Source organism: Typopeltis vanoorti, chromosome 22 (assembly GCF_054136105.1).
Source record: "Typopeltis vanoorti isolate ZY-2024b chromosome 22, IOZ_Tvanoo_1.0, whole genome shotgun sequence".
Lineage (NCBI taxonomy): Eukaryota > Metazoa > Arthropoda > Arachnida > Uropygi > Thelyphonidae > Typopeltis > Typopeltis vanoorti.
Genome location: NC_143570.1, coordinates 52,033,119 through 52,047,964, shown reverse-complemented (window position 1 = coordinate 52,047,964; position 14,846 = coordinate 52,033,119).

Here is a 14,846-nt window from a genome sequence, read left to right as displayed (position 1 = left end):
TGGATGAGAATTCTGTCTACTGCAGGTTCAATGGACAGCCCCTTGTTGCACAATTCCTTACAATTTTCAGAGTATAATTTTCGTTGATAGTTTGATACAGCTCTTTGTATGCTGCTTGTCTTGAAGAAGAATGTGAAAACCACTTATGTTTCGGCAACTAAAAATTCTAATTTTCTTGGGAGAGATTCTCCACAGGTGTGAGACATTGCTAGTTGTAATGAATGGCATACACATCTAATTAAAATTAAGGAGGGAATATATGCCTACAGTTGGTCATAAACGCCGTTATTGACACCAACCTGGCATTGTCTGTACCGATTGCAATGAGACTTTTAATGTCCAATTTCTTGATCAAGAGTTCTTTTTTCAGTGCAGCCACAATACCACTAGCTTCACACTAATCTAGAACCACCAAGCTCAGAAAGGTATGCATAATTTTGTTGAATTTCCTGCTATAATAAATGATGGCCATTCCTAAAATCTTATTCACTGTGATATCATTCGATTCTTCCATTAGCAAGCTGAAATTTTCATCTCCAATGTCCGCAATTAGATCTTCAAAATGCTCACTTAGAATATTCTTTAAATTGCAGAGCACTTAGTTCGGTGCATTTTTACCTTTGGCATAATTTGACTGTCTGGGATGATATTTTTGCAAAGATCTACTAGATGATAGCAACTGTTGAATGATGAGTGACAACAAAGAAATAATGTTAACCTACCTTCAAAGTTCGCGGTCTCATCAGACTTTTTCACAAGCACATTTGTAATAGGAACAGCCTTATATGGAACTGCAGCAAGATATTTCTTAGTTTCACTATGCGTTACAAGCTGACAATATTTAGCAGCTACATCACATCTGCAAAACTTATAGTGGCCTTTTGTAGCGTCACCAGGAACTTCACACAACCATTTACTTAACATTCCCATTTGCAACCACTCCCTCCTAAATTTTTGCTTGTAAGCTTTATTTTTCTCTTTGCTCATTTTTGAAGAAGGGTATACAACTCTTTACTGCAACGAATTATGATCAGTCTTTGAAAACTTCCCACTCGCTATCGTAACTACCAACCAGAACACCGTGCAAAGACTAACTTGTAGCGGTGCTATCAACTTTAAAACGACAAAATGGCAGACTGTTGGGCCACGTGACTGACGACGTCATCATGTATTTGAAACGTGTACGATGTTCGTACCAAACGTACAATACAATTCTCTATCAAATCTGAACATCTGGAAAACTTTTAAAACAATTTCTTTAACAGTAAGTTATAAAAACAACTAAAAAGAGCTGAAACTAGTTCTAAAGAAGCTAGATTTGGAGCTCGGTGCTAGATTAAAATTTTTGGAGCTAGGGAAGAAAAAAAAAAAGCCAGATCTAGCTCCAAAAGAGCTACATTGGTAACAATATGAGAAGTTCTTTACCAATACAAGTAACCATCCAAACCTGTTAATCAAGGAAGCCACGGAATATAATGAAGCAGAAAATTACAAATATAAAAGACCAAAGTCTATCTTAAGTTCAACTGAACACAGCTAACTTCACTGCCTTCAATGGGCGAGCATATAGCTCACAAACACTCCATTCAAAGTTCTTTCATTACAAGACAAAGGAGAATATGAAAAGCAATTTTGCTTCACCCATCTAGCCAGAAATGTTAAATGTGGTTCTTGTCTACATAGACGGGCGACTACAATTAAACCCCCAATTAAAGCACAAAGCACAAATACTCTTCACCAGAAGACGAGCATCCCCCAAAGGAGATATCACCCTGTTCAACTCTAAAATTCCCTGGAAAACTGAAACAAAATATCTCGGAATACTTCTCGACAAACGATTATGCTTCAACAGCCACATCAAGAGCACATGCGTCAAAGCTTCAAAAGTTATCGCCCAGCTGTACCCCCTTGATCAACAGACACAGCAAACTAAGCACAAGAAGCAAAATTCTACTCTACAAGACAGTGATCCGTCCCACAATTATATATGCCTCCCCATCTCTCCACTACTACGCTCCCTAGCAGAAAAATTCTTTACGAAGACATCATCCAAACCAACTAATACAGCAAGCCGGAAACTATGACGGTAATGACCACTGGAAACATAAAAGACCGAAAGCCATCCTAACACTCAACGACGTGTAACCACTTCTGCCAATTCAGGACGAGCTAAAATAGCTCACAAATCTCTCCCATCACTGCTCCCGAAACAGGCAACAGGGAATATAAAAAACGTCAAGATTCACACTCTGCGCCATATGCGTCCACGTGGTTCTTGTCGATGAGCAGTTACATATAGCATACATATATGGCATATATTATATTTCTCCGATTCATAATTTGAGTTTGATGTTTGAACGCGCATGTGCAGACAGACAGAGAAATTACAACTTGACGTCAGTCGGTTAGTTGGAGAGACAAAATTCGTTTGCTACTTGGCTTATCCAGCAACAAAATTTATGAAGCTATTACATTTCAAAACGATGAATGCAGCCTCATTTGCAAGGAGGTCAATCAGCCGTGTCGGACCAGAGTTAATATTAATGATGCAGCCAAACCTGTTAGCTCACTGTTGTCTGCTCATGATGACAGACGCATGTAAACTATTGTGAACAAGTGTCACCAAATTTTTACTCCGGTGACCTTATCTATGACACATGCACCAACATAGCATATGGCAATAATTTTAGTCATAACTTCTTAAAATTGTCGTAAAAACACTTAAGAGGCAAATTACCAGAAAATATTAAAAAATGGTCAAGAATGTTGAAAGGCAAAAGTACTTAATTTGGTGTCCTTAATTACATCTTTTCGTATAACCACTATGTAAGCACGTCTATTGTTTAGGCGGGCTATTCTACTTCCACTGTTATAATAAGTCATAGGGAGGAAGTAATCTGAAAATGGGCTTTATTTAAAGAATATTACTTCATGTTGTCGAACTGCTTTTCAAGAATCCGCTCGAAGCAACCACAACCTCTTGTTTGCGGTGTCATCCGCTAAAATTAATGACCTTCGGTTATACTAATGATTAATTACGCGAACCGTGTTAATTACTTTCTAATGATTAATTATTTACTAATTAAAGTTTTCCCGCTAAATTAATAATTGCGTTCTTGAAATGAGGGATCATTTTGTAAACTGATATATGGACTGATCATTTAAGACCATCCTTTTGGGAACTCTATTGTTCATCATGCATTCGTGACTTACCGATGGATGCCATCCTCACAATGTACCGGAATAAGAGTAATGGAAGATGTCTTAAGATTCGAAGTCTTCTTTAAAAAAAAAAAAAAAAAAAAAATTTGATTATGTAAGGGGAAAATACAGGAATAAAAACAAGGATAGGTGGCGCTTCTGATCAACTTCCAAAAATATCCCACAACGTCCTTGTATCTCGACATGATATCGAATATTTTTAAGGGATTGTTAGCGAGTTAAAACAGGAAGTTCCTTTTATTTGTGTCATCTTTAGAAACGGGAAGTCAGTGGACTGATTTCACTTAATCCTCGCTACTGAGACAACGCTGGTGATTTTATTGTTCTCAACTTGTAACTTTCGATTTTAGAAATTTTCCCATAAAGCTAAAAGAAAACAGGAGACAAAAGAAAATCACTGCTCTTATATCAGGAAATGGAGCTTAAAATTATCCATCTGTTGGTAAATGTCAGTGAAAATGACCCCAAGATGCACGGAATGTGGCTACTAATAATGCAGACCCACTGTTGTCATCACGGTAGTCCTGCTTTGCACTTCTGTCTTCAACTCAACCTTACCTTTTATCAGATTCTGCTGAAACCCACGAAGCATGAACTTTAAGGAAAATAAAACACGGCTAAGCCTTAAAGTGTCACTGTGGGTTCTTGCCACAACTACGTGAATAGACAGCTGTGTCTCTGTTATCAATGGAGATAAAATAGCTACATTTACTGTGGACTACTTACAAAGACTTACAAAGGAATAAGCTGCAAGAATATGAAATATAAAACATGCAAATTCTGTTGAAAATTAAAATACTGCTCCTAAGAGTCTTTTTGGCATCACATATGATTGGGATGCTGGTTTCTTCACAATAATATAGGCCCTTTTAATGAAAAATATGGAATTAAAAAATAAGATACGGTTGTGTCAAATATTGCGAATGATAGTTTAGACTGTGAATGTTATTAATTTTAAATCTGGGCGAACAAGTTTAATGAGAGGTCAATGTGTAGTTCAGTATATATTCAACCCCTACTCAATGGTTGCCATTTGCATCTTTAAATTGATTATGTCCCCACCTACTGATTGCATTTATTATCAGGTGGATTAACCTGACACATTATTCTAAATTCTTACTGAATACGATTCACCTACTCATTTTTGTGCACCATAAAACATACTGACGTTTTATTATTATTATTATTTTATATGTATAACTGTCATCATCTTCGTATTTAGCATGCAAAGAGTGCGTAGGTTCTGAGTAGGTGAAAATTACACAGTTTGGTTTGGAAAATATTTAGACTGTAAAAAGAATTATTATTCCATTTGTAAAACCTCGCATATTTAATTTCTTTAGATCGAAATGAATCATTTTTACCTTATAGAAAATTTGAATGCATCCCAATATCCTTAGCCAATACGATCATTTATAAATAATTTTATTTTTCATTGTATTGTTTCCTTCGTCTAATATAATCTCATTCTTTTCTTTAATTTCATTGTTGTAGTTCCAAGTTATGATTTCGTTTTATTGATGCAATTCTACGCTTCCGTTTAGCTGGGATTTATTGTAACAATTTTAAACATTTGGTTAGTTTGGTTGCTGTTACAGCTGAAGCATCAACTAAGACTACGAGACTGGTAAGTTATGTCTGTTGACTGCATTTATTCTCCAGCTGATTTGCCTATTTTGTGAGATTAAACATTGCAATTTTTGGGGAAGAGAAAACAACCTCTTCACCTCCGGAAAAGATTGACGAACTCATCTTCACTTGAAAAGCCCTAGGTGGGATTTTAGAGCCACTCAGATCTTTTCAGCCGAAGACCAAATATCTTAAGAATGTGTTTTCCTGTCAATCTCATACGATGCTCGTACTTGGCTTTACTATTTGGAATACCTCTAACGATATGGAATATCGTTATGAAATAATCCATACTCTTATATTATGAAATAAAATATAAAAAACATTTGCCAAACAGACAAAAATAAAGAAATATATTATTTATATGAAAGTCTCTTATTTAAGATTAAATTAAATTGATATAGTTTCGCACACCTTTTATTTTTAAATTATTTTGAAATAAATAGTTTTCTTGGAAACAGAAACTGTGGTGGGTGAGTTTGGGAATCAATCGACCGTGAGATGCGGTCGATTGGTTCATTAATACCTTTGGGGGTAACGGATGGCAACAATGCAATGCTGTACCAATGAAGTTTAACTGAGGTTCGGCTGTTGCTGTTACCCCCTTGGGCGATGAGTTTTTGAGTTCGCTCTCTTAAGGTTTTTCCCTTAAGGGAGCACTTTGAGTCTCCGGGGAAGGTGTTCTCCGGCACGGCCCACTGAGGGGCTTTCTCGGTGAATTATTTTCCTCGGAATTTGAGCGGTTCTGCTCAGTGGTCGGGGAGCCTGTCACTGAGTGGAACCAACGCTGAGATTAGGACGGTCTTTCGCCCACTATGGAGTGGCCTAGGGATCGTCCGTATTTTTGAGATTTCACCTTTACTTACATAGTCGGTGATTGATTCATTAATGCCCTTGGGGGTAGCGGATGGCAACAATGCAGTGCTGTACCAATGAAGTTTAACTGAGGTTCGGCTGTTGCTGTTACCCCCTTGGGCGATGAGTTTTTGAGTTCGCTCTCTTGAGGTTTTTGCCTTAAGAGAGCACTTTGAGTCTCCGGGGAAGGTGTTCTCCGGCACGGCCCGCTGAGGGGCTTTGTCGGTGAATTATTTTCCTCGGAATTTGAGCGGTTCTGCTCAGTGGTCGGGGAGCCCGTCACTGAGTGGAACCAACGCTGAGATAGGGACGGTCTTTCGCCCACTATGGAGTGGCCTAGAGATCGTCCGATTTTTTGAGATTTCACCTTTACTTACATAGTCGGTGATTGATTCATTCAATCCAATACCCTTGGAGGGTAATGGATGCCAATGAAGTTCTAACTGAGGCTCGGCTATTATTGCTATTACCCTCCTGCCATGATCTGAGCTTTAATAGTTCAATAACACCTTATCCCTACACTGTCCTCTACAGATAACGGGGAAGATGAAAAGCATTCTTGCTTTGCCCCTTTAAGCCAGTCCTTTTAAAGACTTAAGAAACTGTATAATTTCCATGCCCATTCAGGGCGAGCAAACTAATCGTAAGTTTTACCCTCACTGTAACCACAACAGATAGCGGGGAATATGAAAAAAAGCATTTTGCTTCACCCCTAAAGACATAACTGTCAATTGAAACTGTGTAGGATTGCGAAGATTTCGGATGGAAGGTTAAGCGACCGTGAGGCTCGGCTATTGCTGTTACCCTACTGCCATGATCAGAGCTTTAATAGCTCAATAACACCTTATCCCTACACTGTCCTTTACAGATAACGGGGAAGATGAAAAGCGTTCTTGCTTCGTCCCTTTAAGCCAGTCCTTATAAGGACTTAAGAATGTGTATTTGTTTTAAGATTATCAAGTTTCTGTAGATTGCTTCTAGAACCTGTGAAAGACAAATGAAAAAAATTTGTCATTTAAATTAAATTAATTGATACTATTTCGACGCCGCCTGGTTTGCCGAGTGTATAGCATTCCTCCACCAACAGCTTGTAGGTTCGAGTCCCACCGCGGGCATGGCTGTTTGTAAAAGCTTGCTCAGAACGAGCTTGTATAACTCCTTGGGCTTATAAAGCTTGGGTTAAAAAATGCACACACCTTTTTTTAAATTTAATTTGAAATAAATATTTTTATTAGAAATTGAGAAACTGCTTTCTGGTTAGTTATAGCTGCAACAGCGGTGCTATCTTCTTTCTTTTAATAATATAATAGACACAACAGAAGTACCAAAATCGTTAGACCAAACTGAAAATAAATCATCCTAAGCTGATCTTTAAAAGATTTATTTTAATTAATGTATTCCTAAATATATTTCTGCAATATCAGACACACTCCTATTTATTTTTTAAACTGTTAGCGGTGTTAAAATAAAGGGAAAAAATCATAATTAATTATTTAGATCTAAATTTTCAAATGCTAAAAATATTCCTAGTGTTTGAAATCTTTAAATATATTCCTGCACAGTTCAGGGATAGTAAAAGAGCATTTAGCTTTATCACAATTATGATTAATGTCTTTCTTATTGCATCACTTGTTTATATCTGATTTCTCTTTGAGATAAATCTTCCAGGAAGTTTATCGCCTTGCAAAATCACATTCACAAATTCGAAGAGATATAATTGCATCCTTTAAAGCGAAAAACGACTCCAATCCACCGATAGTAGATGCTTTACTTGAATATTACGCTACAGAATTGCGCTTTAATCTGTTACCATCCCATATTTGGCGAACGGTGGCCTGTTTACCGAGGAAGAATAAAATATCTAGGGGAACGAAAAAGAGAACCGAACCGAAGTAATTACGGATGATCACGTGAATGGAATCTAACCGGTGTAATTGGTACGAGGATCTGGAAGATAAAACGGGCGAGAACCTGGAGGTTGTTATATTTTCCCCAATCGTGTTCAGATGGTCGATTAAAAATTTTCAGAAAGTCATTACAGGTTTTTTTTATTTTTTTTTATTGAGTAATAATTATAATTTATGGCTGTGAAGAGAAACTGTGGACACAGATTCTCTTTCTGCTATCTTGACACGTCATCTTGTACTTCGAGTCGACTTCGGATGGATATTTATACATGGACCCAGGGCACGAACTAAGCAAACCTATAATTTACGCGTCAATCGTAATATGGGTCAACTACAACCTGCAGATACACGATATCAAAACAAGAAAAATGGACATCGGAGAGACTGTGCCTTCCGTTGCGTGCATCGCACATCGTCTTTCTATTAGGTTCCTTGTTTCCTTTGCTGGGTTTTCTTCTTAATGGGCTTGGCACTATTCGCTAGGGTATGCCATGCCCTTAAATATGCTGATGATAGTTTTTTTTTATGAAGTCTAGAAAGGATTAATCTTTTCAGTAATTATTAAAATAAATTCATCGTATATGAGTGGTTTGAATTTATTAAGCGTTTCTTTTTAAAACAATAAATTAAGGCTTTTAATTGCCTACAGATCGAGAGGGAATCAAGAATGTGGGTTGAAGATGGGGAGACATTCAAAGGAGAAAGATTTCTGAGAGAGAGAGAGAGAAAGGGGGAGGTGAATGGAGGTAATAAATTAGTAAGCACGGGAGTGAACAACAAAAAGCATAAAAAGAGAATGAGACCGATATGATGAGGAGGGGGGAAAGGACGACAGGATAAGGAAAGAAAGACATGAAGATGAAGGCAGTGAAAAAGAAAGAGAAAATGGATAGAAATGGTGCCTATAGAGCATTGGCCTCGAACTTAAAGAATCCCCTTAGTGTGCCAAAATATCTTATAAAGATGAATGTTTGTTTAATAATGTAATTTTTGTTCTTGTCACGTGTTGCTCAGTATTTGCCTTTTTTTTTTTTTTTTTTTTTTTTGCAAAAGTGGGATCTTATCATTGGAACAGTTAATCGCACTCCCGGTGTCATGATGTGTTTAGCGCTCATGCAAAACATGGATGTAAAGTTCATCATTGATACGAAGGAAATATCATGGATACAAAGCGTAATATGGTTCATATATTTCACCCGCCATGGACAGCTGGGTTGGTAAAGCCAGCCTTCAACGTTAAGAAAATGAATGTTTAAGGAAATCTCTAGTTTTTCGGTTTCTAATTTCAATTTCTTAAAATTTAAACTTACTAACATTTCTTAATGGTTGCAAACTATTTTAAAGCTTGGCTTGGGTACAATTTATGTTAGTGATCTGACTCTTATTCCCCCATCCAAGAAAAAAGAGGGGGGGAGAATATTATAATATCAATACGCAGGCTTGTAATCGGTGCCAATAAGTTTTCCAATAAGATCAATAAAGTGGACTTTTTGGACGGTTCTGTGACTTCGATGACTTTTTGGCGACTTCGCTGAAGTCGCCACAAAGTCATCGAAGAATACCCAAAGTGGACAAGTTTCCACTATTTTCATATTTTTGTTTATTTATTTTGTTTATCAGGTGTGCGGACTTGCCACATCGAATTTACCTCTGCCAGTCTGGATTCTCCACTTGAAAAGCGAGACCATAGGTTAGATTCGAAAACTTCTATCATTCTAGTGATATCAATCCGATCTGACTGGACTGATACTCCGGGGAATGATAGATGCAGTTTTTCGATATCATCACAACAATTTTGTCGATTTATTTTTCTGCAGTTTTTTTTTTTTTTTTTTTTTTCGGTTGCGCTGTGGAAAATCTTTGGTTTTTTTTTCAAAATTTATTTCAGAAAAAAAAATGCAAATTAAATTAATAGAAAAAAATTGAATTTCGTGATATTCCTTTATAAAGCGTAAAATAATGGGAAGGAGAAAACAAAAATGACCTAAGGAAGGCGCAGAGATAAGAAGAAAAGAATATAAAGAGCGATGCATGTTTACGGTGTAATCGTGAATGGAACGGAGTAACTAAAAGAGTGACAAGAAACGGAGTTGTTCCGGACCCCTTCGTATGTAAAAAGTGACGATAGAAACACCTGCCTTTATTTCCCACAGTATACTAGCGGGGGTAATGCATATTCAGGGAGTAATTATCTCCAGTTTGACGATGCACAGAACTTGACCCTGACGGGAAAAGAATTCCCGAAGGTAGCTTAATTGTCACCCCCCCCCCAATCTCAGCGAACCACATCCCTCCTTACTCCTTTCGAAAGTTGAGTGATGACAGAGATTGGGGAGATCGCAATGGAATGCGACCATCGTTATCATCAAATGTAATGCCCTCATGCTACTTATGACTTCAAGCTCCCCCCCCCCTCTTTCGTAGTGAAAAAAAAAATAAAACATTTGAATTCCGCATGGAAAATGTGTTGTAACTTTTTTCTTTTTAAGGCAGAGGTGTAGTTCAGATTTGCGTGACGCTCACAGACGAAAAACGTGAGTGGCGTGCTAAATTACAAGCACTCGATCAACAGAACACCGTGATAGAGCTACTAGGGGATCGCCAAGTCAAGGCTTTGACACTTTAGCAGCCAATAGTCAACTCACGGATGTCTGAGCCTCATGCAGATCGAGACATTTTATGTCACACAGTGGTGGCAGGTGCTGCGTCTAATGAAACGTGCAGCTGTGGTTTTGTTTGTAGGCAGCGCGAGAAGCTTGCGGGAGATTTGAACAATGGAAAGAAATAAACGTCACGCAATAAAGTCCACCTAACGGGAAATGTTAAATACAGCAGATCCCGTGCTCGCTGATCGGTACGTACCGTTGGGATGACAATTAATTATTCTTCATGTATTGTAATATCGCGTGTAGATCCGTAGTTGAATACACTTGCGATAATAGCTAAAGAAACGAATGTAGAACCCTCCAAAGTATTACTTTAAACTGTTTTAGGAGAGTTGAAACAATAATTTTCAGCTACTAAAGTATGGGGAAAAAAGGCTTCAATTTGGCATAACTTAGATACTGAAATGGGGGATTATTATAAATCGATCCATATTTTACAGTCAAATATTTGTTTCTATATTTGGCTATAAAATATAAATGGACCTATAATATCAATTATTTTGTTTCTCTTTTAATTAAAATTTTAAGAATTAAATTCTATAGTTGATTATTTGATAATGCACCTAGTCGTTCACTTAAGATGAATTTAACTTTCTGACATAAGTATGAAAAAGTCCTGAGAACTGGTGGGTGGTTACCCTTGGAGGGTAATGCTGTAGCCAGTGAAGTTCTAACTGAGGCTCGGCCATTGCTGTTACACTCCTGCCATGATCAGAGCTTTAATAGCTGAATAACATCTTATCCCTACACTGTCCTATATACAGATAACGGGGAAGATGAAAAGCATTCCTGCTTCGCCCCTTTAAGCAGTCCTTATAAGGACCTTATAAGAAAAAGTCCTCCCTTGGAGGGTAATGGATGGTAATGCTGTAGCCAATGAAGTCCGAACTGAGGATCGGCTATTGCTGTTACCATCCTGCCATGATTAGAGCTTTAATAGCTCAATAACACGTTATCCCTACACTGTCCTCTACAGATAACGGGGTAGATGAAAAGCATTCCTGCTTCGCCCCTTTAAGCCAGTCCTTATAAGGACTATAAGAAAATGTCCTCCCATGAAACCATAGTCTCCACAACGGATGGAAGATCGTATGCTGAAGTTACAAGATCAACCATCCAAAAAGACCCAAAACCAAATCAGTCGCAGCAAACCAACAAACCTATCCTACTGAACATAACAAACCACTAGGTGAAATGCTTGCTGAACTCCGACAAACCAACCCAACTCAAGAAGCCAAGGATATCATCTTAAGGCACACACAATCACTCTTTATGGAAATTCTTAATGGATAAGTCTAAAAGAAAACCGAAATCGTTACAAATTGTTTTATGGAAAACGCAAATGGTTTAGCTATCAAATTACAGGAGTTTGCAGCAGAAACCCAAGCAGACATCATCCTCATAAATTAAAAACATCTTCGTCCAAGTGACAAAATCAGAATCAACGGTTATAGCACTTACCGTACAGACAGATGCTTTGCTAGCGGTGGAGCCACTGCCATCCTTGTGAAAAGAAACATAAAACATAATTCAATTGCCGAACCCCAAACAGAACACATGGGAACTACAGGAATAGAAATACATATGGAAAACACAAGTAGCATTACGATATATGCAGCATATGACAACCCCCCAAATAAAAAACTCCTTGAATCTGTCTTAGATGTGATACTAAATACAGGCAGAGCAGTGATTATAGCCGGAGATTTTAATGCCAAACATTCAGTCTGGAACAGCAGAAACTCAAATATTAACGGAAGAATACTCAACTCTTACACCACTTCAAGAAATATAACAGTAATAGGACCCACTGAACCCACACATTACGGAGCAACCGGACGTCCTGATGTACTAGATATAGATATATTAAAAAACATAGCGCACAGCTATCAGATACAAGCAATCAACGACATAAGTTCTGATCATAACCCCATTATATTACAACTAGGCACCATACAAGATTTAACGGAAAACACCACTACATTTATAAATTGGAAACAACTTCCCTTAGCCTTCCAGAAAAACCTTGGTCCAATACCGCATATAACATCTGCCGAAGATGTAGAAAAAGCAGTGAAAACGCTTGAAAAACAACTACTGACAGCTATAACACAGGTAACAAATATAACCAAATATGCACCATCAAATAAACTCCCAGAGGATATAAAACGTTTTATCCAAGAGAAAAACAGATTAAGAAGACAATATCAAAGAACAATGGACTCAGTGGATAAACAAGCAGTCAATAGAGCAACAAACCAGGTTCGATATGCCCTAAAGGACCACCGTAACCAACTCTGGAATAACAAAATTCTCCAATTAAACACAGAGGATCAATCAATATGGAAAATGATGAAATCACTCCGTTCAAAGCGTTTTACATTTCCTCCAATCCAATGTGAATCTAATGTTATCTTCAACGTCGAGGAAAAAGCTGAAGCATTTGCTGACAGTTTAGAAAAACAATGCAGCCCCAATTACATCAATACAGATATGATTTTCCTAAGTAAAATTCACACCCAAGTGCGTAAAATAACTCAAAATGCCTCACTCCAATCCAATAACAAATCCCTGTCACCAACAGAAATATATGAGATTTTAAACAAACTAAATAACAAAAAGGCTCCGGGTCCAGATGGAATAACAAACAAGGTACTAACGTTACTTCCCCGCAGAGGGGTTATGCATCTAGTAGCCATCATTAATGCCATCCTCCGGCTAAATTATTTCCGAGAGCGATGGAAAATTGCCGACGTTTTCCTAATTCCCAAACCTGGAAAAAATACACAGTTTCCTGAAAATTACAGACCAATCAGCCTTCTTTCATGCATAGGTAAGATAGCCGAACGTGCTATTCTCACACGGGTTCAAGAGGCAACAGGTATCAACCATGTCATTCAAGATGAACAATTCGGCTTTAGGAAATATCACTCCACAACGCTACAAATTTACAGAGTTATCGAACGTATAACCCAAGGGTACGAATGGCACCAACACTCTGGCGCTGTTTTCCTGGACATCACTCAGGCATTTGATAGAGTGTGATATCACGGACTAATTTTTAAACTACAGAAGTTGGTATTCCATTGACACTAGTTCTACTTATTAAATCATATCTAAATAACAGAAAATTTAAAATGAAACTCAACGGTATCAGATCCACAGAGAGGAGAATCACGACCGGATTCATGGCAGATCTCCCCAAACTGTCCCCAGCTATCACCGCTCTACATGCCGATGACACAATCATTATAGCCAGATCCCTCCGTCCACACCTGGCCACAATCAAGCTGCAGAGAGCAGTCAATGAATTGGAGGATTGGTACACCAAGTGGCGTATCGCAATTAATCCAAACAAAAGCTCTACAGTACTTTTCACCAGACGTAAAGCAGAACCGAATACAAGCATACAAATGTTTGGTAAAATCATCCCTTGATGCAATTCTACCAAATATCTGGGAGTTCATCTTAATAGACGTCTAAACTTCAAGTCATATATGGATAGTGTCGCCACTAAGGCAAGTCAGACCATAGCACAGCTATACCACTTTTGAATAGGAACAGCTTCCTAAGCATAAGCAACAAAATCCTCCTTTTCAAATCGGTAATTAGACCGCAACTAACTTACGCCTCTCCAACCTGGGGTCACACGACTAAAAGCAACATCAACAGACTTCAGATAATACAGAATAAATGCCTAAGAATGGCATTTAATGCCCCATGGTTCATCAGAAACATCCAGTTACATCAAGAGGCCAATCTTCCAGATATTAAGACCTACATGAAGCATTGCGGAGAAATTCTTCACAATCACGGATAATCACCCAAATCAGTTAGTTCGACAGGCAGCGGACTACAAGCCCTCAGATCGTTTCAAACGTAAAAAACCGAAATCCTCCATCGCAAGAGAAAGCTGATACAGCCTCAATGCTCACAATGAGCGGGTAAATTACCCACAATAATCTCATCACCCGCAATCTAAAATCCAGAGTCAAGGACTCAGTCCAGCAAAAAATTAAGTTCAAAGTTCAAAGAAAAACAATAACAAGGAGGATGGAGAATCGACCGTGAGTTGCGGTGATTAATACCCTAGGAGGGTAATGGATGGCAATGCTGTAGCCAATGAACTTGTAACTGAGGCTCAGCTATTGCTGTTACCCTCTTGCCATGATCAGAGCTCTAATAGCTCAATAACACCTTATTCCTATACTGTCTTCTACAGATAACGGGGAAGATGAAAAGCATTCTTGCTTCGCCCCTTTAAGCCAGTCCTTATAAGGACTATAAGGAAAAACAATAGAACAAGTTACCTGGTAAACTTTGATATAAAGTTTATTTTGTATTTTATTTTATAATTTGACTGTAGATTATGGTTGAATCCATGAAATATCATTTATTTCAAAATAGCTTTCTGCATCTGTACGTCTATAAATTATCTTAAATAATAAAAGCCGTTTTCAACTTAACACAAGTACCACCTACATTTTCTGAATTTTAAAATGTTTGCAGTCTACAAAGAATTTATCTGTGTTAACATATAATCAAAATTTAGAGTCTTGTATAATCT